This window comes from Calliopsis andreniformis, chromosome 3 (assembly GCF_051401765.1).
Source record: "Calliopsis andreniformis isolate RMS-2024a chromosome 3, iyCalAndr_principal, whole genome shotgun sequence".
NCBI lineage: Eukaryota > Metazoa > Arthropoda > Insecta > Hymenoptera > Andrenidae > Calliopsis > Calliopsis andreniformis.
The window spans coordinates 29,285,481-29,308,903 of NC_135064.1; the positions used below are offsets into that span (position 1 = coordinate 29,285,481).

The following is a 23,423-nucleotide window of genomic DNA, read 5'->3' on the forward strand; positions in this document are numbered from 1 at the left end:
CAATTTGCAATTAATTATATAAGAGATCTTGTCGTTTCATTATTGCTTCTTCTTCTAATTAACGCTCTGCAAATCCCATTTACTGGCACTTTTGTAACGAAGCTGAAGGTACAATTCAGTAAACTACTCTTTGCTCCCTCGTTTAATTTCATGAAATTCAGATATATTTCTTTACTTCCTACAAACAATTGCCACGAATACAATACATTACTCAGTCTCGCAATTTATGAAGAATATAATGTCGACCCGGTCGGGCAGGGGGCGAGGATAATATTTCGGTTGATTTTGTTTCCTCCGCGATTACGGTACGTGAAATCCGACGATGCAGTCATGCTTTTTGCTTTATTGAACGGTGCATTCAAAGCACTGAAGCGTCTTGAATTTAGTTTAAATATAAAATCCATTGAAATTTTACTTGGAAAATTGAATTGTTCCTTAGTACAGTGAATAGAAAATCAACGGATAAATTGTGATTCTCGAATCGACGTAGCTCACCCTCGTTTCTGCGGGAAATCCCGCAAGATTCAATTCTTTTGATGCGTCGTAGTTTAGAAAGTGCAATAGTGTATGGAGTGGAACTGATGGTACAAATAACTGAACAAAAATTACATTTTAGATCTTTTTTCACTTCAACAAGCGTTAACGTTGTCACACGTATTGCCTCTTGAAATTGATAGTTGACCATGCACTTGAGAAAGAAACAGATAGATCGATATCAAACATATTCGTTTCTGTTTTATCAACCGTATGCTCGATGTTGTCAGTAACCAACAGAAACGTCTGATCAACAGTCCAGAGCAGAAGCGATATAGACATACTTCCTTCTTAAATCCCCCTCGAGAAGTATATGAGACGTAGGGTAAGGGATTATGGAGAATAGACGAAACAGAGCATAGCTTCTTCAGAAAAATTTACTTCCAAGGAAATCAACATGAAATGCTAAAACGTTTCTTTTTTTTGATTAAGTTGCTACAACACTTAATTCCCCTTCAGCTATTTAACGAGTCCTCTTACATTATAATTTCATTAGACATAAACTGATATACATAATATACATTATGGGAAGAGAAAAAGAGTTGCCGCGAGCAAAGGTTATAAATAGTTGTATAGCAGAAATTGTAAGAACGACAAATCAAATGATAGCGCATGCTCGCAAAATACAATCGCTAGCAGCAGTGGATTGTAGGGCGCGAAGGAAATGTTGAAATGCATGAACGTCGAGCAGCTCTTTTCCAGCAGCTCGATATGATATCGATCTCACGGGATTTCGACTCCGCAGAATCGGAGCTGAATCTGCGATGTTGAGAGAAAAAGTAAAACGGAAACGACAGAATTGGGAGTAGACCCGCCCTTGGATTCTAAAAAAGATCTCGAGAATTTATTCGAGAATCAGAACTTTCTTTATCCTTAATCTGGAATGAGAAGTGGTTTCTACACGGGACCGATTTTTATATAATTACGAACATTTCTTCCACTCTCCTCGTAGGATTCGTAGTATTCGTAAGTGTCAGAATTTTGTAGGGGAGGAAAATGGAGCTTCGTTTCGGAGCAACTTACTACTTACTCAAAAAACGCCTGAACTATGCCTAAAACGTGTCTGCCTTGACTTATTCTACTTATGTATATGGCTGTATCTGATCTGGCTAATGTACGCCGATAGTAGAATCAATCCCGAATCAGGCACATTCGTGGAAATTTTCGACCTTCTTGAGAGTACTAACTTTGAAGCAAAGCTTCAGACGCAATTTCATTATTCTTCATCTTCGTTTTATCTTCACATATAAAATCACCACTAGAAATTTCTGTCGGAATGTTAGAGTAACGAAACTGTTACACAATAAAGATCATAAATGGCCTGAGTTTTAATTGGCTTTAGTCGATTGAACCTTCTCTCAATTTTCATCGCGTTGCATCCTCAACGATGTAGTGACCATTTATTTCGTTAGAAAATTGAAAACGGATAATGAGAAGAGCAAGAAGAAAGAACGTGATACCGTGTAAGAAGAGCTGAAGCTCGCCAAAGGAAAAATGCTTGAGAGAGAAAAAGACAGGAGTTTAGGATAAAAGTAAAAGAAGAGGGGACGACGTCCGGAACTTGGCGTCAACAATTTCCGTCTACGTTTCTACTTTTTAATTACGGAGTCGCACGAGCCTCTGACGGTCGCAGTCTAGAGGACAGTTGCGCTCGGATTTTCTATTCACGTCATTTTTTGCGGTCTTCCCATTACCGAGATTGTGTGTCTTTCGCTTATTCTCCCTTCGTTATGTCTTCTATCTTTTGGACTTGCTAACCTAACGATCCACCACAGCCTGTCACGTTCTTGACAGGTATGGTAACGGTATACCTCATGTCATATAAGCTAGCTCAGTAGAGACGAATTTTCGGTTAAAAATCATTTGTGCTATTTCTCAAGATATATCTATTACGCTGACAAATGACGTGAATTTTTCACGCCTTGGCGTATTCAGATTACCATTTATTCTTGTACTTCTCAAATACTCTCGTTCTGAACGTTTAACTTAGCGTTGAGCTTTGTTATGCTTATTCAATTATCGTTTAACTGGCTGTTGGTATAAAATTATGCAAAAGTCATAGTAATTGTCTCTCTTTATTAAATCTCCAAGCCTGAAACTTCGAAATCATAACGAAAAGTAAATTGTCGACTGAACAGAAATTGCTGGAAAACCAGGTGAGAAGATAGCGCACGAAGTACCGCAGGGCCGTCTTTTTACTTCGATTTCCGCTTAGTTATCGACTGTAATGTCGACAGGTATTTTATGGTGGGGAAATCTTTTGCAAGTGTGAAATGCGGGTGCCCCTTTAACGGCGACCATTTCTACGTCTAAATCTTATCGAGAAATTAACAGCCTTCTTCCTCGATTAAAAGGCAACGAAAAATTTCAACGGTTTATACTTGCAAGATATCACTGATCTCATGATAATATACTCAAGTCAGACGTACTCTTGACTACTTCAAAAGAGTATAAATTGTTGAGAGACAGAGATCACGGAGGTAACGAATTTTCGAGTACTTCATTTTTTCCAAGAAATCGAGTAAAACATTTCAGTTTGCTGATAAATAAAGCAAAACGATCCTGCGAGAAGTACGAAGGCAAAGAGCAAATAGCATGTCTGACTTTTAATGTATATTAGCTACTGCAGTGGCAGTAATGTGACGGTCATTTATCACTGAAGTAGGTAGAGCCGTAAACTGATCGGATAGCAAACTCATTTAGCTATATTAATGACGCATTAAAGCTCATGATAAGAGATCAGCTACTAAACGGTTGTATATTCAATCTTGGAAGAACTGTTGTGCAGAAATTAGCCGAGTGTACATATAACACTAGTACAACAATAAACGTAAATTGTTAAAAAGAAGAGATCGCAAAATTGATGTTAAACGGAATTCTATAGGTTTTCAATGAAAACGTTTACGGTTTATACGTATGGTTACGTCTAAAAATTGTTATGCTGAATTTTATACTCACTTTTTATAAATATGTTTCATTTTCCTGAAATTTTATCGCGCTACGAACTGACGTAATTAGAATCTCGATGTAAAATGTTGTTCCCTTGCAAGCTCTAATCCTGTTCAATTAAACTGGTGTTTCAATTATTACCCTCAAACGTTTATACCTGAGATAAATTTACCTTAACGACGTATCCTCGCCCTGCAGAATCAATTTCTAACTAGTAAAACTCCTCTCGTTACGAAAATAACGAAAAATATAGTTCATCCCTTTTCTAGGGAATACACAATTTATGGTGTTACAGACAGTTTCCTCTTTATAGCTCTTATTCATATTTTTTGTACAAAGCTTATTTGGAATAGCAAGAAAAATTTGTAGTTAGATGCTTGTGCGAAGTCCGCTCCGCTCTCCTATAAATTTTATTCGCCTGTACTGTAGAATGTGAAGAAAAAAGTAGAAAATTATGTCTTTATGGAAAATCTGCGCATATTACCTGACAAAGTTGATGCACTGACGAAACGGGTCTAAATTAAATAGGTACCGCCGTCGCGCTGCACCGCGCCGCTTCACCCCAACCTGCTTTGTCGTTGTATAATTTTGTAATCACGTTAATTTCGAAAATGAAAATTTCGCGTAATTAAAAAGTGGAAAAAATATTTGCGAATACAGCGTTTGTATTATTCATTTCTACAAAAGACTGGAGCGAAACAATGCGATACTTCTTTTCATTGTGACTTTATTTTAGACTGACGAACCGTCAGTCCTTTTCAAGTATCACTTTTTAAGACAATCATAGGGAAACAATGTATGCGATGTCGCCTAAGGGTGCATCGCTGAAATATCCTTACCGCTGGGACAACTCTTGTTGATATTTTTGCGTCGGCATGCGTTTCCAATTAAGGGTTACATGCAAGCGTGGAAGTACTCGAGAAACAGGAGAAGCGTGCTCGTAGAAGGTCTATACCGACACCTACGCACTCTTCAAGCCTTGTTGGAAACCTCCCGACGGTGTACATACTTCGCTGACACTGTTGGGACTTGAGTCTCGAAAGGGTCTCTAATTGTCCATCTTTCTTTCATCCATCTTACTTTTCATAGAAAATTGTTTATCTAACACTGATTGAAATTTTACCTACAAACATAGCCCTTAAGCTTAAGTTTTTATTGAAATTGGTTCTGTGTCGCGATGAAGGTCGGCAAGATATTAACTACAGGTTGTGACAAGACTAGGTGAATGTCAGACTACAACAAGATATGAAATGCGACAACAAGCGCTTTTACATTATGGCGGCTGGTGCGGTTCTGCATGGACGTCAGTAACACGAAAGAGTGGCTGCGACAAAATTCCGAGGGGATTCGAATGCATAGCGGGAATACAAGCCTGCCATGGTCCTTAAACCTGTGACGTGAGATTCTTATGTATAATAACCACCAGCCCCCAAACTCGCCTCGATATTCTTATTGTTTCGACTACTATTAAACTTTACACCACCACTTTGAAATGTTTTTACGTTTAGCGAAAGACTCGTATCAAAACAGTTATTAAACATATCCCTCTTAAAGATATTGTTTGTTAAACGTCTATAGCTATTACTACGACTTTTTCTATCAAAGAGCTGATTTTTGTATAAAAGGTACACGAAGATGTATTAGTATCTACTGCAATTGTACGGCAATCGAATGTATCGAAAATCTGCTAAAATGTAATCACTCACCGCAACTATGTAAAGCGCATTTCAGTAATTACCGGAAATTGAACATTCCTAGTTAACCTAAATATTCGCCATTGTCAGTTCTTGTGACGGAAGTAAGCCACGGCAGCAACTTTCTGATTGGCCGTATAATTCGATTTTAGCAGCGGCAAAGGGTAAAGTTTCGCGTTCAATCGATTCTTTAGTTACATTCTCCGGGATTCGAACATTACGGAATCACGAGCACGTACCAAATGCGACCGGTCGTAATTCACGATCGAAACTGGAAGAAGAGTTTTTCTAGTTGTGAAGAAATGAGATCGGAGAAGCGAATCGACTGACGATAGGTCCCGATTCGGGACTCCCGAGTTCTTATACCATTCCCGAATGTCTGTCATCGCCCATTCACTGTGAAAACTTTTCATTAAAGGTTTCATTCAGGTCTGCTATTTTATGCGTTTTACGTATGACCATATATGGCTATATACGACATATGAGCGTATACATACATATCTATGTATATCCTCACAGCCATTTGTGAAGTTCTCTAACAAGAGTCCAAGGAACTTTTAAGGGCGCAGAGACGGTACTCGTTTAAAATGTCTGGTTAACTGCACTCGTCGGTAACAATGCCACGAGTAGGAACGGATATCCTACGTAACTCATTAAATTCTACCTGTGGAATATTTCAAACTTTAATTTAGTTTAGTTGAAAATGAAAAAACGTTGAGTGATCTGTAACAGAACACTCTGATTGGTTTGATTACTCAGAGTAGTAGAGAGTTCTCGACTACTTCGTGACCGGCAATAACTGAATATACGATTTGTCGTTATCGTCAGTCAATCGAATCATTATTTTTACTTAACTTTCATTTACTAGCATTTTACTTTGCAAACTTTAGAAATTTTGCAGTAACAAGAATGTAATGGGAGACTGTACACATCAGTGTAAAAGGAAAATAAATATAGTAGGATATGTATAGTAAGACACAAATACGTTTACTTGTGTCAGAAGGTTTTGAAAGGTAATTAAAGTTTTCGCAAGAAGGTAAACCTCACCTGAACTTCCAAATAGAACTTTCTTCAACGTTGAGTCATGAAATATTCGCCAGTCAGTTATTTGTTCGTGATAAGAAACCAAATCTTGTATTCGATAATTATAATGACCTCAAGCAAAAATTCGAAACCTGTCGTTCCAATGGAGCAACAGTATTCTTTGAATAAGTATTGCAAAGTACTTAAGTAAAAATGGCTTCTCACCACTAATTATGAGGTTAATATTAAGGAGATGGAATTAGTAAAAACTGCAAATGCTGCAGAATCAAATAAAATATACGTAAATATGGAATTGTGAATTTACAATTGTATACATATCTACATATGTATACAACAAGTTCTTAGGATAGATCTATATTGTGAGAAATAGTATTGGTGGGGGGTTACAAGCATACCAATTAACATCGAACATCGAAACTCCGTTGAACCACAAACGAGGATATTTGAAACGAGACGAGGTATAATGCAACCGTACAAACTACATTATAAACAGACGATCAGTATCGCGCGTTTGTCACCCGTTTATAGTTACCTACGATGGACAAATATACATGTACCGTGGCTCTGTACCATCGGGTTCTATACGCTAAGGATAAGCCTGTGCAAATAGTGACATTAATTGCCTACGCGTCGTCCTATTTGCATCCCATTATTCAGAATAATTGATGACTATTGGTAGCCTACGCGTTGAAACTCATTACCATATTTAACGTACCGACGCCACTGTCTCATGCATACCTTCCTACTGAAAAATTCTTCGTCGATAGGCAAAAATGCAACGCGATAGATTGGCTACCGTTTAATTGCATTCTAATACTTTCCATTATCGAACGAAGATTTTGTGCATTGTAAGCTTTCTACGTCAATCACTTGTGACCGCATCATTTTTATCAACTTCATTCGCTTTTTATAGTATTTTAAATGACATTATCTTCTATCCGTTATGAAGATAAACGTAACTGATATTAAATGAATAAAAAAAAATCAAATTGTAGAAAAATTCGGAGGCAATAATTAAATGCTTTGTGAACGTGATACAACGTTTAAAACACTTTAATCCCCTCTAACGAATCTATCCATACTCATTAAGGGAAATAACATTTTAAGCGTGTTCGTTAAGCCAAATTATCGTTGATAAAGGTCGCTCGTGGAAACGGTGCTTGCTGTCGGTGATAAAGTCTGATCATTTCAATACCGTTACTCCTATCTCTCTACAGACAAATTCCACCGAAAGTAATTCCGCGAAAACAAATAATTTACATCATATTTGCTGCACATTATTTCATTCAACAAAATTAATTAGTCATATAGGGAAACATAATGTCAGAATACAGATCGACAAGTTTGAAAACGATAGGTAAGTATTCATTATCGATATGTACATTACCACTTGCAATCGTTATATGCCGTGTTCTAAAGTACAAGGATCAAATTGGAAACGCGAAAACCATTAGGTACATTATGTCGTAGAATCAAATTATCGAACTATTTTAGTTACAACCTCTAGTAACCGATCAACATTAATTTTGTACCATTTTACGGTCCATTGCTCAGCCTTGACAGACAAACTCCCTCATTTACTTAAATTTTCCTCATGAAACTAAAAACTGTGCATTAACGTAATTTATGTTCCAATAAATCAGCTACTCCGCAGCGAGAATAATTTCACGAGGAAAAAGAGGGAGGATCGTTCTTTTCTCCGCACAAAATTTTATACGTTCTCGTGGTCGCGCGGCGCATTCATATCCTCGCGCAGCAGGTGTACGAAATTCCGGGTGCATACAATGCACGCAGCGTAGTCCACCCAATGGACAACTCGTTCCATTGTTACGACAGTAATGCCACTTCAACCGTGTAGTACTTTTAAAACGCTTGAAAATATTAACTAATTTGAAATTGAAGGCTCGAGACAGAAAGATGCAATCGATATCTCTGTTGTGTCGGAGCAATGGAAACATCCTAACGACAGTTCATTGGGAAAATCTACATATAGTGTTATCAATTGGGAGTCTATGCTTCATGAAAGAAAAAAAGTGCACTTTATATCTCCAATTGCATTACCTTTATTCGATTCTCTTCTATTTTCCCAAATCGATATTAGCTTACATTTCTCCGATATTCGTTTGCAGATGAGAGGAGTGTTGATCTTAGCATGAAACATAAATTCAATGTGAAAAACGAACGAGCAAACATAGAATCGAAGGACAGTGAAGAATGGTAATTCGGGTGACGCAAGTAGGGCATCGTGTGGCCTAATTTTGATGAGATTGCGATCAGGTGACCGTAAAAGCTGCGCAGAGAAAATGCCAAAGAGAATTGCTTGGGATTCGAACGGCTGCTCAAGCTGGTATTGTATTTACGATATTGCTGTACCGTCCAGTAACTGCTTTGTCCCACGACGTCGTTTGCTACGATCACAGGAAATAACAGTGTCCGATAGTTGAGCCCAAAACTTGCTGTTACCTTCATTTCTGCCTCTTCGTTTCTTCGATCCTTATTCACTTTGATATAGTTCACAGATTCGTCACACTTTCTCTTTTACGCTAACGTATCTTAACTGAGAAATGGCCTCAAAGTACTTACATTCTTTTCTTAGTTTTACATTTTTAAGACAGTATTTTTTTACCTTTTTAAGACAAAAAAGAGATCAAATACTTGTAAACTATAATTTGACTGCAAAAATACTGAAACCAAATAATAACCAAATAATGTATAAAAGCTGGACGTGAATGTGACACGTAAAAAAACATGATTGTTGAAACGCTATTGTCAACAAGGTAACAATGTATCTAGAAATTGTGTGAAACTCCAAAGTTCTCACGCAACAATGCGAAAGTGTCAATCGGAAATCCCATTGGTGAAGAGGGGAAAAGAAGGGAAAAGAAGGGAAAAGAAGGGAAAAGAAGGGAAAAGAAGGAAAACGTTGCAGTTTGTTCCGTTTGGTTGTTCAACGACGCCTACCTATTATCCAGCGAGTTTGTGCATTCTATGCACTTTACGTTGAAGAGATCACGTAGGTCAGAGTATATAGAAAAAAAGACTAACGTTCAGGTGGAGAAGGATTGACAATGAGAGCACAGTGTACAAGCTATTGACCTCGGCCAATTGCCTTCACCATCTCATTTGACGGCCATTGTTCCATGTGTGATAGATTTCCACTGTTCAACTTCCAGCCTCTTCCACAATTCTGGCAAAATAGATCAACTTATCACTATTACGATATTTTATAGTTCCATTTAACAACCGGATCCCGGAAGTGAAGATATATACGGAATAATAAAAGCACCCAGCAATTTTTATATAGACGTTCGAAATAGGAAAACTCCCTTTGATACTGCTCATTTAGAGATATGAACTCTGGGAGAAAAGGATTGATAACGCGCTATAAAATAAAGAATTGATATTGGTGAAATTTGTAATGAAAAACGAATTCAAAATAAATCATAAGTTTAAGAGAGCATTGTACGTCAAAAATGACGGATATTCGTGTTCGACAGCCTTGAAACTTTCTGAAGACCAATCGTGTCTCCGCGCTGGACCATTTCTGATAAGAGGAGCCTATATATCACGCAGTCCTACAATAAAGCTCGGCCTCCACGACCCGCAAGATCAAGGAACTCTTTCGTCTAAAAAGGAAGGAAATTTATGAAGTACGCTCGGTTCCTCGGTAGGTCGGACACCACTATAAGCTAGCTATATAGTTGTTACGAGGTGAGCTTCAGCCACGTTTCTTTTTCCGAGATCAAGGGAGGAATAACGCTCTTAGTATATCTCTTCTGTGCTACGTTTCTTTTTATTTCTCATTTTTGACGTTACATAAACATTTCTAAGAAAAATATCAAACTCTTCGACATTAACTTTTATAAATGAAATCGTTGTTTACAACGTTACATTGAAAAATGCAATCTCGCGCCTGAAAAATGAAACAGCACTAATGTGATTTTGTAAAATCCGATTCATTAAAATACACGTATAGACAGCCGAAGTCGTGAATAAGTTTTCTTTATGTATAGAAATCTACGAAATAATGCATCTTTTGTATGAGCTTCCTTTTTGACTGCTGCAAATTTACGCTTTCAGGTCACTCCAATAATAGCTCTCAATTTCCATTCTATGAAAACGCGTGAAAACAAACGAAACGCTAATCTATTATTTTTCTTCCGAATGCAATGAAAACATTTCAATCTTTTTGCCAGTAACTACAGTCTCCAACGATGGATCGTTGAACACAATTTTCAATCGTGTTTTTTTAAAAGTGGTCGTATTCTAATTGTAGTTACTTTAGAATGCATTCACGATTCCTATTCTTTCTCCAATGCGAATTCCATTGAAGGCAAAGGCTCGAAGAGACGTTTTTCTTCGTGAGAAGGAAGAACACGTTGAAAACGTAGTTAATACGTCACGAGCATGCACTATACTTTATTGTTCGTGGGGAAACGTTCAAAGTACGAAATGACGAACGCTTATGCCGGATAAATTTGTATCCATGCAGAAGCGCAGGGACGGTTTTTTCGACAGTCAAGTGTTAAACCTTCTCGCCTGGCTACATGAATATTTCACAAGCAGAGACCGCAGTGGTACGGTAGCGGTGACATAAATCTTCCCTGGCAGTGCTTCGTCGCTCCTGTAACTAGTCCGAAGACTGTAAAAACCGTCAGATGGTCTACTCGACGTCGGTGAGAACTGTTTGGTTGCGTCGTCGAAAAGGGAACGAAACGAGCTACTTCGAAAACGAATGCGATTCGAGAGTTACTACTGTCAGTGATCCTGCTTAAACTGACAACGAAAACATTGACAGACATGAACAGTTTCGTTGCTAGTAAGCAGGGACTCGATAAAAATGCATTCCGCGCTAATCATTTTTCTTCCTTTACTTATTGATAAGGAAGGTGAAGACAGACATGTATTTGAAATTTCACAGTATTTCACCGAGCAGAGGAAAAATTAGAAAGATCTGATACACAATATATCATTGTTGCTCTTGATAAGGCTGTATATACCGAGATAGCGATTTATCTTTCCTAGCGCGGTATGAAGTAAAATCAACGCAAGTCGTCATACTAACAATAAGGAGTGTCTGTCAGTGTTTCTCAATAGAAAAGAACAGATGGGATAAAATCAAAAACAAATAGTATTGCGTACTAAATTACAAAAAGAAACAGACTTCATTTCTATCATTTGTATAATTCACTTCAATTAAACATTATCGATCCACAAAGAATTTATTTCTCTCACTATCGCTACGAATGCTACGAATTGAAGATAAATTGGGTTCAAGAAAAATATACAGGATTAACTTTGGAGTCTTGACAATAAAATACGAACCAGCAAGCAATAGATTCATCGCCCAAATTCCGTCTTATATACGAGAATGTAAAAAGTAGAATCGAGAGTAGGTATAATTCTGTAAGATTTACGTCTAAGTGTTTTTAAGACTTCCCAGAACGTTTCAGAGAGAAAAAGTATCTAAGGTGGATAGGTGAACGGGTAACGAATATGTTTCCACCGTCAAATGGCGAGAACTAGTTAGCAATTTCAGGAAAGATTATCGTTCGATCTCTTTATTCCATTTTATTGTTAGGCCTTTCTATTCGTTCAGTATTAGAACGAGATGGCATTGTATTTATAAATTATCTAATATTTATGTGAAATTAACGGCATAAAGGTGCATTCCGAAAGAAAAACTTGGCAAAACTGTATTTTCACTTTTACTTTATATCTAGTTGAGTTTAAGCGCATCACGTCCATTTAACTCTGCGACACGTTTGTTGCCTACAAGAGTTACGATAAGATAAATTACTGTTAGTAGGGGTCGAGAAAGATTCTTATAAACATCCGTTACAGAATTTCAGAATGGGACTGTCGAGCAATTCATTTTTCTCATAAATTTTTATGAATCGGACCACTTCAGATCTACGAAAACTCACTCTCGTGTCTCTAGAAGGTGAAAGACGTGCTTGGCGTACAAACAGTCTTCGACCAGTTCGTTGACGAGAGTTTTTTTTCTCCGTTGACGCGGCCTACCCTCTCTTAACTCCCTTCTGAAATCCACAAACTTCTTTCAAGAGTCATCTGCCGAACATTCTTTGGCCTCAGAACGACACCGTAGCTTCACAAACAGAGTTTCAGCTCTCACTTTGTCTAACATTTCAGGATGAATTTCAAGATCGAAAGTGCCCAATATGATTGTTATTTAACGCGTTACTCATAAATATTTAGATGTATCTATGCACATTGTTCAAAGCGCGATGTCAGAACTAAAAGGCATGTCAGATTTGGGTTAGGATGCAGCTATTCCAGTTGTAGTTTCCGAGGAAATAGAAACGTCCGACAGGAACCAAAGACGAATGTCCCGATGTGCGAAATGGCGATAGCGAAGAGCTCTGTGAACGAACGCCTTCCACCATTCGACATCGACACTGATTCCTCGCTAGTCCAACTCGATTCTTTTTCCCTTCAGACACCTCTACTACCTGCGACGATTTCAATTCCCAGTTCACGAGCTTACTTCCATGTCGACGTAAGATAGCTACCGCTAGAATAGAATCAGCTTCCCGTGGAAAGTGCGATGCTATTCACAGTATTTAAAAGGAATAGGAAAATTGAGGCAACAGAAGAGTCGCCAGCTATTTTTTGATAGACCGCCTTTCGACCCTGACAGGCGACCAGATAGAAAGGAATGGTAGAAAAGGTAGAAAAGGTGTAAAAGGAGCTGGGTGAAGAAGGCTTGATCTAAGACTAAAAAATCCTACGAAACTAATGAATAAATAGAAAATGTCTAAAAACTGATACTATAAGAATTAACCTGTAGATATACAATTATTGAACGGAGAAAGGTAACCTTGTTGGGGCGAAATAAATTATCGAACGGAACCGAAAATTCAATTCCGATTGAAAATTTACTGCAGAGTGCGGTAGTGGTGACCGTAACGGTCCGAACACGCGGAGCCGAATGTCCGCGTAATCAATGGCCACGTTTCGTCTTTCGTCGGGACAGCACGAATATCCATGCCAGGCTGGATCGTAGTGGCCTGGATTGAAATTTATCCTACGAATCTCGATTTTTGCTCGGAGCACACCACTGAGAAACGAAATGAAACTAGAAACGCAACTAGTCTCGAGTAGAACGGACCTTCCGATACCGACCCCGTGTTTGCTGTACCTGTACATTCAATCGTCTAACTAATCAACGAAATTAACACCGACTCTCTTCATTGACGCGGGCGATTTACCAAAATTAGGTAACTACTTGCATAATACGTATTAGCATTCGCTGAGATAAAAACATTACCCGGTACATATATCGCAATATTAAATACTAAATGCATATTTCTTTCATTTTCAACGTCAAAGGAATTTGTTATTTACCGAATATACCTACCACCATTATATCTATGTAGATCTTATACTCCTGGTAAATATCTCCCTGAATATTTATTTCGTACAAACGTCACGGTTCTCTTTAATCTTGGAATGCCTTAAAATTGAGCGTAACGCAAGTAAAACGAATCTCGATCGTACCCCTCGGTTATAAAAATGATAACACGATTTAACGGAATAGAAATTACGGTTTTACTGGTACTTCATGAATTGAAATATTTATTTTATACTATAGATTATCTTTTAAAACTACTTCTAAAAGAAGTAACGTAACCTACAAGTAAAATAATATTGAGTCACAATTAGATACATACATACTTCTATACATTTTTAACTTATTTCTAATCAAATCACCGGAGTATTAATACTTTTATAGTATCTCGATTAAACTTCTACTTAATTGAAATTAGTTCAAATTAAAATGAAAGTTTTTGCAATATTCCTTTGGTCGTTTTACAGTGAACAGTCATAAAAATTCGCTAGTGTATCGCATGAAAGTTTCATGTGGAAATACACGTGCAACGACTCACCTCTGAGGCATTTACTCTAACCATTAATCCCGTGTTTAACGATTATTTGCCATACTTGCAACTGTTCTGAAAATTATACAGCTAACTCTGTAATAAAAAGGAATTTATTGCTTGAGTAGACCTTTTCTACTCAAGCCTGTATCTCGAGAAAATTTTTCACATAATCCATACAATTCACAGGATAATTACGATTAATATATTATTAAAATATATTTTTGAAATGTAGAAGTTTCAATAAATATTCAGATGACAATGTCATTGAAGAATACTTTTCACTGTATTTCAACGATAGCCGAATGTACCTCTTTTTCGATGAAATCCACGAACAGGCATTATAATTATGAGCCAGATTCATGAAAGCCAAAATGTGTCGGGAAAAAGCGTTGCATAATTTACGAGTATGGTATGCGTTTATGCTCATCCATTTCTCTCTAACTCATTGTCAGAGAAACGCGCGGCCACGCTTCAACGATACACGAAACGGTATTCATTTTTCGATTAAAATCGCGTCTTATAATATGTTACTATGACTCGAAAAACCTCGGTCTCAGTCTGGCGATTGAATAGCTAAACAATACAATTATTTCTAATGATAACTGATCGACATAAGTTATATTATGAGTACGATATAAAACATTTCATTGAAATATTCATTCAAATTTATATTGTTGCCACCTATTTTCATTGCCCTCTATTAGAATTTTCATGAAAATTATTACAATTACGATAGCTTTTTTTATTTATTTTCGGTCTTTTATCGTATCAGAAGAGAATTTAGTCGATGGTTGATGGTTGAGGATAGCTTTTAACCACTTTAAATGCTCAAATGTTGATTTCCAGTTTGTTTTTATCTCACTATCTACCGGTAATTTTATTACAAACTCTTCGTATAAACGTTTATATCTATTATTTTTTTCTATGAACATGCTGTTGTTGTTTTCTATTAAAAATGAATAATTTTTTTTAATTATATTGTCCTCCGAATACTGTCAGGATAGGAAGGAGGAGCAATACAAACGCAAATGGTGTCTCGTATGTGTAAATTGTTGAGAGATATTTGAAAGGTTCAACGAGTGCGATACGATATCCTATGCATACCAGTGAAGAAAATAAAGAAACTCTTTCGATGCGATAGCCCACGCCGAGAAAATGTTTCGAGGCATCGTCGGACCAACTATTACCAACGAAACGGACAAACTTCGAATCCCTCGATGCCGATTGTTACAAGCTTATAAACTGTCCGGTCGAGGATCGAATGTTCCACCGACAAACGTTCTTCTAGGGTTTCTTCGAGCTTCGTGCAGAACATAGAAACGATGAAACTACAAGCAACCTGGTCCCCGTTAACGTTACCTCACCCTTACGACGGGCCATTTGTTGCCCACCTGCTGAGAAAAGCTTTGCCCATTCTACGAAAGTACACTCCGTTATCGCCCTCTCCCGTCTTTCTTTCTCGCGATTCAGTCCTGCATGCGCTCCTTCTGACTTACACGGCTCTAAATAAAGTAGACCGATGTCGATAATAAGAACTTCACGCTTTCGACTTCCTTATCATTCTTTCTATGTACAAGATCCGATACTCTTGTCCGCTGACAAATTAGTAACAGCAACACGTGCTTCAGTTCCCAAATGGCTCTTTTCAATTACCTACGTTTCAACTGAAAAAATGTCGCAACGTAGATTTCCAGATGTAGATATAGATAGATTCATTTATACGTGTACTATTAAGAAATTCATTTGATCTTTGAACGCCTTCTGTGAAGGTACACGAGACACGTCTCTCGTTTAACAATGGCAAAGAGTAGAGGAACGAACGTTTGTTAGTGGAATAGTGGAAAAGTTCAAGTACTGAGAAGCCTAAAAATTCGTTCGATTCGAGGGGACAAGTTGCATGAAGCGACAGGTTCGGAAAGATTTTGGGTGGGAAACGCGTTGCGATCAATCAAGCGTCATTCAACGACCATGATGAAATAACATACCACGAACAGGAGTTTTCTACCGGCAACCAAGGCCCGTTACATGCATCGACGATTTGGTTAACTGAATGGCTATTCAATGACTTTTAACGAACAATCGTACAAAGGGAAAAACGTAAATTCCCTAAAGCAAGCAGCAGCTCTCCTTTGGTTTGTCGCTTTCGCATCGAGACAAATCAATAGTGTAATTAAGGCAGGATCATTCCCAATCAATTTATTTGCAGTTTTATCTTTTTCAACAAACACTCGCTTTCTTTCTCTGTACACGAATTATTGGCAACGTACGTCGCGATATTTCTGGAAAAATCAATTAACCAAAATAACAAATCTTACACGCATCTCATTGATGCATGTGAAATTTATAAAAAAATTCATTTGATTAATAGTGAGCAGGCTTTATCGAAATTCGTATATCGTTCCTCGATATTTAAAATGTGAAAACCGCGCTAACATAATTTTCTCTATAAACTGACAAACATCATGTGCAAGCATGTGTATCAACCGTCGTCGTTCGGTCGAAAACCATTAACGATATTACTGATTGTTACCACCTTTTCAACTGAATTACGTTGACACGGTCAACGCACAGCGATAGGTATATACTTTTAAGAAATGTGGAGGGAAACGAAATGCTCGAGAAAAAACGAAAAGAAAGAAAGATAACTGAATAGCAACGTTCCGAAATGCAAGGAGGTTAAAAGATGCGTTCACGGTAGGATAATATGAGGGATTTTCGCGGCCGAGATGTGGATAAAATGGGAGAAGAGGACTGAAAATAATGTTCCAAGGCAGAGTAGAATAGGTGTGGCACACTCGGTGGTTCTTCTTCATTTTTTCCTCCAAACACTGGCCGGAAGTATACGTGTGTGTATACTGCGAAGGTATATTCTTACGAGCATGAAAAGAGCTAGCAAAGAAATAAGGGAAAAAGCTTGCTCGATTTAGCTGCAACTTTCGCAGCGCTCGAATTCATGTGAAAATTAGGTCCTATTAGAAACGCCGTTCATTAAAAGTAAACAATAACGTATTGCATAGCTAATGAGTGGATTATTATTGATGGTTGATTGTGGCTGAAATCGATACAACCATTGGAGTTTTAAACAGAACTGAAAAAGCGTACCTTGCGAGACCACTCGGGTAATGAGAATTTAATTAACGTTGCAATCGTTTCCCAACTTGCGACATGTTCTTAGTTCTCGGTGACGTTTCGCTTCGAAACTTTGGTGCTTACAATCTTGCAATAACTTTAGAATATCGTGCGAAACTTACACTTACGAAGTATGTCATTTTTATGCAAATTTCGTGGCATAATTTATTAGTCCCTTATAAAAGGTTATCACAGTGCAATGTTTCGTATTATGCAACGAACAAGGTTGTTAATTATTAATGCGTGCATCGTAAGGCTGCTATAACTGTCATGATACATCTTTTTAAGCTGTTATGTAGAATTTGATTGATGTAAAAGGGGGAAGAAGTAGGTAGTAAAACTACGTTTCAATAAACTCGTCTCGCAAATCTTGACATACTTACTCTCGGGTTCCTTTGCTTTGTGCCTTCGAGTACTTGGCTCTTCAAGTACCTGCATACTAGCACGAATGAAAGTGTGTATAAAATTCTTTCACTGAAAGCACAGCTACTCAGATTTTGATAGGTTACGCAAGAATAAACGAGAGGTTTCATGTTAGCCTGGCGAGACGGTAACAAAGCGATATCACGGCCGACTCTATAATTATAGGACATTATTCTTATTATCTTCGGTTGCCGCTTGCCGCTTGCCGCTTGCCGCTTGCCGCTTGCCGCTTGCCGCTTGCCGCACCGAACGCAAATTAAGCCGTAGGAGTCTGAAGTAAAATACAAGTCTCCCGTGAAATATGTTGTTCCTGCACACTTTTTCTATATTTATTAATTATTTCTGCTTTGATCGATTCCATGCGCGTGCTATAAGTTCATCGTTCCTCATTTATCCCTAAAAAAGCCGATAAACAGCGTTTACATAATCCGTGAAAAAACAATTGCGAATAATTTTAGTACTTTTTCCAGATTGCTTTATCAAAGTGGGGCAACCACTTTAATGCTTAAACAAAACATATCTTTTGTTTTCCACTACCTACATAATGTATACTTAGAAGTATGTACATACAGTAACGTTACATGTTGCCGACTGAGAAGCCACCATAAATATAAAATACATGCAAACTACAGCGAAAGCAGGCAGACTCAAATGACAGGGCCGAGTAAAACTTTGCAGTTTAAGAGACGAGTACCGTATTGAAATTCCTAAAATACTGCACCCACCTTATCACGGTGGACTTGCTTCGATGTACACGGAGAGGCGCGCAAGCTCGTTTCGACGCAAACATTTCCTTACCTTCCCACCGATTTTATCGACTTTATCTTTTAACGTCAGATGGTTTTCAGCTCCCATTCCAATTATAAGGCAGGACGACAGAAAATAGACGATGGTCTCGATATTTCTAAAGAAGAAGATGGATTGATAGGGATCTCAAATGAAATCCGTTTAGTTCAAGTTGAAATTGATGCTTCCGAATTCATAGATTGAGCCAGTGTAATTATAACGGAACAACGTGAAAAACATTCACATCGCTTCTAATTTTCATGGTAATTGCCACTATTCCCAATATCATTTCGTTGGAGCAGTGGGTTACGGAGAAATTACGAAGATTAGTCGAGGATGGGAAGGAGGTCAAAAGTCAAGATGGAAACAATCAGAGAGAACCGAAATGATATCCCGTTTTCGCGTAAAGTTGCAAGGAAGTTTGAAGGAAGCGAATGTCGCGTTCACTTTGACAATTTGCTCTTTATACCCTTCGGATCTCGATGTAATCCAAGGGGTTGGTGAGCGTTTGACCACGCGCTCGTCTAACCACTCGCCATTAGCTCGAGTGGGCTCGCGACAAACTTCGATCGTTACCGGCGGTTTGTTTTCGCGCACGACGTCCCTTCCTCTCTGGCATTCCTTATTATATCAGAGTTTCGAGATTTCAGTTCGCTCTCATTACGGATTCAACGCGAATCGCTATGCCACTTATGTCCAATACCTTTCCCTTCTACATCGCAGACCTTTCCAAAAGTAATCCAATTATCTCGCAATAATTACTCCTGAACCAGATACGACTATGCGTATTTTTTATCCCTCTTCCATGCCCTGCTTTATCATACATTTCAAACAAAACACAAAAACCAATCACTGATGTCTCCATACAAAACTGTCCTATTATGGTAACGATTTTCAATATATACGAATATAAAACCAGCTATCGATGCTGGCTATGTTAGACAGCGAGCTAATCTTTGCTTCTGTTTATTATTAGTACAGACGCACCCGTTCAATACATAACTACCTAAAACTACCTAAATCAAAATAAAACCTTGATTATACGCGTATTACTCAATGGCTTACAGGTATTTTATGTTACACGCACTTTGCCTTGAAATATACCTACATATAATTGCGTTATCAAGTTGAAACAATTATTATTAACGACAGCATTAGACAGTTCATGAGCAGATAACTCCTTTAAACTGTCATTCGAATATTTCTTTGACAACATTGAACCTCCGTGAGTCATTTTGTAAAAAGACAAACCGTCAATGATAACACTGTAAATAGATAACATGGGTTATATAAAAGCGGTGTAAACTTTTTATCGTTGCAAAAGTCAGTGTATTACTTGTTCAAAGTAACAGCAAGCGAAATATAAAGGATAATGAAGCAAAACAATATAATCTTCGTTTTATTTTTTACCTTCGTGTGCTTCTTAATGGTAAGACTTATAATGTACTGAATTCATTCGTTAAATTAAAATATAAGCAAAGAAAACATTATGTAACCATTCGAGAAATATTTAACTTATAATATGTATACTATATTTTGACAATTTTCTTGATCCTATTTGTAGTACTTTTCAACGATATACTTTTTTCGAATCTATATGGTGTATGATCATGTTTATGTATTTTATCTTTTTCACTTGCTTCTGATGCTGTTAAAAACCACGTTACGATTCAATGGAATAGTTAACAAACGTTGAAGTGGCCGCGGCTTCCACGTCACTCTCGTCACTGTCGCCACTGCCTTCACTGTCGTCACTGTCGTCAGTCCTTCCAACATCAAATTACGGCGAAGTATGAACAATAAATGAATAATTTTTTATACACCGTTCTATAAGAATATTTAAACTCTTATCTGATATATAATATTAACATTACTGATATGGTATATTTTCAGTTATTTAATGAGATGGTACCAATTATAGAGTCTCTCATGAAGAATCCGATGAATGCCCATCATTTTATTGAAATTGTGATAAAAGTTCTCCAATTACTTCTATCCTCTGGAATGTTAGGATAAATATGGAAATCTTGATTGTATATACATACATATATCTATAGAATATACATTTTAAAGGGATGGCATAACGTGATTTGTTTGTGCAGATCGTATGTCAATCTTTGTTTGAACTATTAAAAACCTATACTAATTTATGTACCCAGCTGACACAATTTCTAGAGAAAAATTTCTGTGTAGACTCGCAACTCGGGTAAAGTTGGACAGTCTTTTCAATGATAAATTTCGAAAGTTGTTTATGTAGAAGAAAAATCACATCGACATGAACGTTATTTACTGTTTTTTTTTGTTTTTTTTTTGTTTTAATAATAATTATTACGTTTCGAAGATTATATCTATGTGCATAGATATTTGTTGAACGATGTATTCAACGATTTTGACGAAATTCAATATACGATATCGATTTTGAACATAGACTGTAGATGTAAGAATGAAATTTCATAAAAATTCGTTGACAATACTTGTAGACAGTAACATATGTGTAGAACCAATATGGAAAAATAGTGAAAGAAAGGAAAAAAGAACGTGGTAACGTTCTCGAAAAATGTAGTAAAAAGTAAATTACCGGACGAACGAATCGTAAAGGAATGTCGCATAATTGGTATAAGAATTCAGCATTACAGCAAATATAAGAGAAAAAAAATAAAAAATGAATGGTTTTGTTTTTCGTAGCAGTTATATCTATAATCTGAATTAACAGTAAAATAAAAATTCGTACGATATGCTAGTGAATTGTCCGGATACCGCATATGTGCCGCATACACATGTGACACACGTATAAAACATACAGGTGTGAAAGGTGCATACGAACAAAGACGGGGAAGGTAGTTGAACGTGATGTCTGCTATTCGTCGGCTGCTCTTTTGTATTCAGTAGTTGGTATTCAGTGGCCAGTCGATGGCTGCTCTGTTTGGCCAGGATTTTGACGTTGATGACGAAGGATGATAGATGCGTTCTGCATCCATTACGAAAAGTTGGAGCGCGGAGATCGAGAGACAGAACATTATGCGACTGCTGATGCCGTTTGCCGCTAGCCGTTTCGTGAAACCTCTACACTAAAGATACATCGTTTCACTCTTTTCTTTCCGTCTGAAAATTATACAGTAGATGTTTCTAAACATTCCCACCGCTTTTCTGCCAGTAACACTCTCAAGTGCGATACATTTGTTCGCCTTCCAAACGGAACAATCGTTCGATTAGCATTCCACCGATAAAGTTACAATAGTGATGTGCTATGCACACAGCTGCTTCGATAAAACAGAAGTTTACGTAATGGAAAGGAGGATTACGTTTCTCTGCTTTTGTATAAAAAACGTGTTTAACATTTACTTGCTAAATAAATGAGGTGGAGAAAATGAGGAAATTATCAAGGTTATTACGTTTTAAAGAATACACCTAAAATAGAGGAGAATTGTGGTTAACTGGGGAGACATTCTACTACCGGTCATATTAGTCGAATCGGTTGAACAGCTAATAATTTCAACATTCTTGAGTCTTCGCTTCTTTTACATGGACTATATAAATACAGAGTCTCTTTTTAAAATTTCCGACAACGGTTGTTGAACGGTCTGTGTATACTTACGATTCCTTTATTTCCTTACTTTGTTTGATATTTTCTGCAAGAGAGATCTCTTTCCGACCAAAAAATCATTCTTAAAGACTTGATCTGAAACTTCCTCTCGTCGATCGACGCAAATAACAAAGCCGTCTTGTGATACATCAATATCTAAAGTTCTAAATGAACAAGTTTAATGGAGTCGTCGATAGCGGAAGTTGGTGCGTATTAAAGGTGAACGAAAGAGACGAGTTCGAGAGGCGGAACTGTTTGAAAGTAAGTTCGCGTGTCAGCTCGAAAGACTCGAAGAAAGAGCCACTCAAAGTGTCTAAGCAGCTTTAACATTTCTTGACAAGACGAAGTAACGTGTATTTGACGCATTAGTCATGCATCGCCTATCGATTCTACGTATAATGTATTACCTCTCGGAAGCGATGCGGGCCAACCATAGAATTTAAGTAGAAGACGTTATTGACGTTCACCGTTTTCCCACGTGAACGCATTTGCATTTCTTAACGTATCTCGATTTTGAACATTCGCAAAGTTCCATTCTTGTGGTGAAAAATACCGGTAGAAGCATCGAATACTGAAATAAATTTACACGGTGAAGTCTATACTACGAAATCGCGTGCATATTACTTCTTAAACATCCTGTAGACAGCAACTCGAGCTGCGTTCCTTCTAATTGTCGCAATTCATATTCATAAACCGGAATCAGAAATGGCGAAGTAAGGTAGGCAACGATGAATCCGCATATATCGGAAGCGATGAAATAACACCACCTTACGATGAATACGCAAAACGAACAGGAAAGGGCGATAATTTCAAGATGAAAGGGGGGAAAAAGGACAGTGCGTTATTACGTGTCTACACTATCTAGTCACTGGTAAATATGAATGGCTTTAATATTCCGTAAGCACGAAGGCGCCACTTTTTAAAGTTCATGCATACCTCGGACGTGACCAGAAAATATTACAAAGCCCTACGAAAGCCCGGCGAAAGAAAGTAGAGGTAGATGGTAGATAAGAAGGTTCGCGTCGACTCTTTCCACGTCGATCTTTCGCATTTTCCTCCTCATTCTCTTTCTAATTCCTGGCTTTTACTAGAAAACATTGAAAATACAAATCAATTTCTTTTTACATGGTAAGTACAGTGAATTCTTAATAAACTGTTATAGTTGATATCTTTACATTATTACTGAATACATATTTTCTTCCTGCAAAGTATGCTCCAAGGTTACAAAAAGAAAGAAAATATTTGTTGGCTCTATTAAAAGAATGTAATTTTATAGCAGTTATGACAGAAAAGAGGAAACACTGTCGGGTGTTTCGTTACGTTTTGTTACGTGTTGCGTGGTTTTTCTATACAGTTGTTCATTTGTTAGAAGGAATG

General features: G+C 37.5%; 1 protein-coding gene and 1 long non-coding RNA gene across 2 annotated transcripts in view; both read left to right on the top strand.

Annotated features, from left to right (window-relative positions):
- LOC143188599 (lysosomal acid glucosylceramidase-like) overlaps positions 1–23,423 on the top strand; it is a 40,469-nt gene that overhangs the window by 8,745 nt on the left and 8,301 nt on the right. The gene's annotated exons all lie outside the window — the stretch shown is intronic.
- On the top strand, positions 19,770–20,552 carry LOC143188897 (uncharacterized). Its single transcript, XR_013003585.1, has 3 exons — positions 19,770–19,892; positions 20,146–20,253; positions 20,357–20,552. It is a non-coding gene; the product is annotated as an uncharacterized LOC143188897 (long non-coding RNA).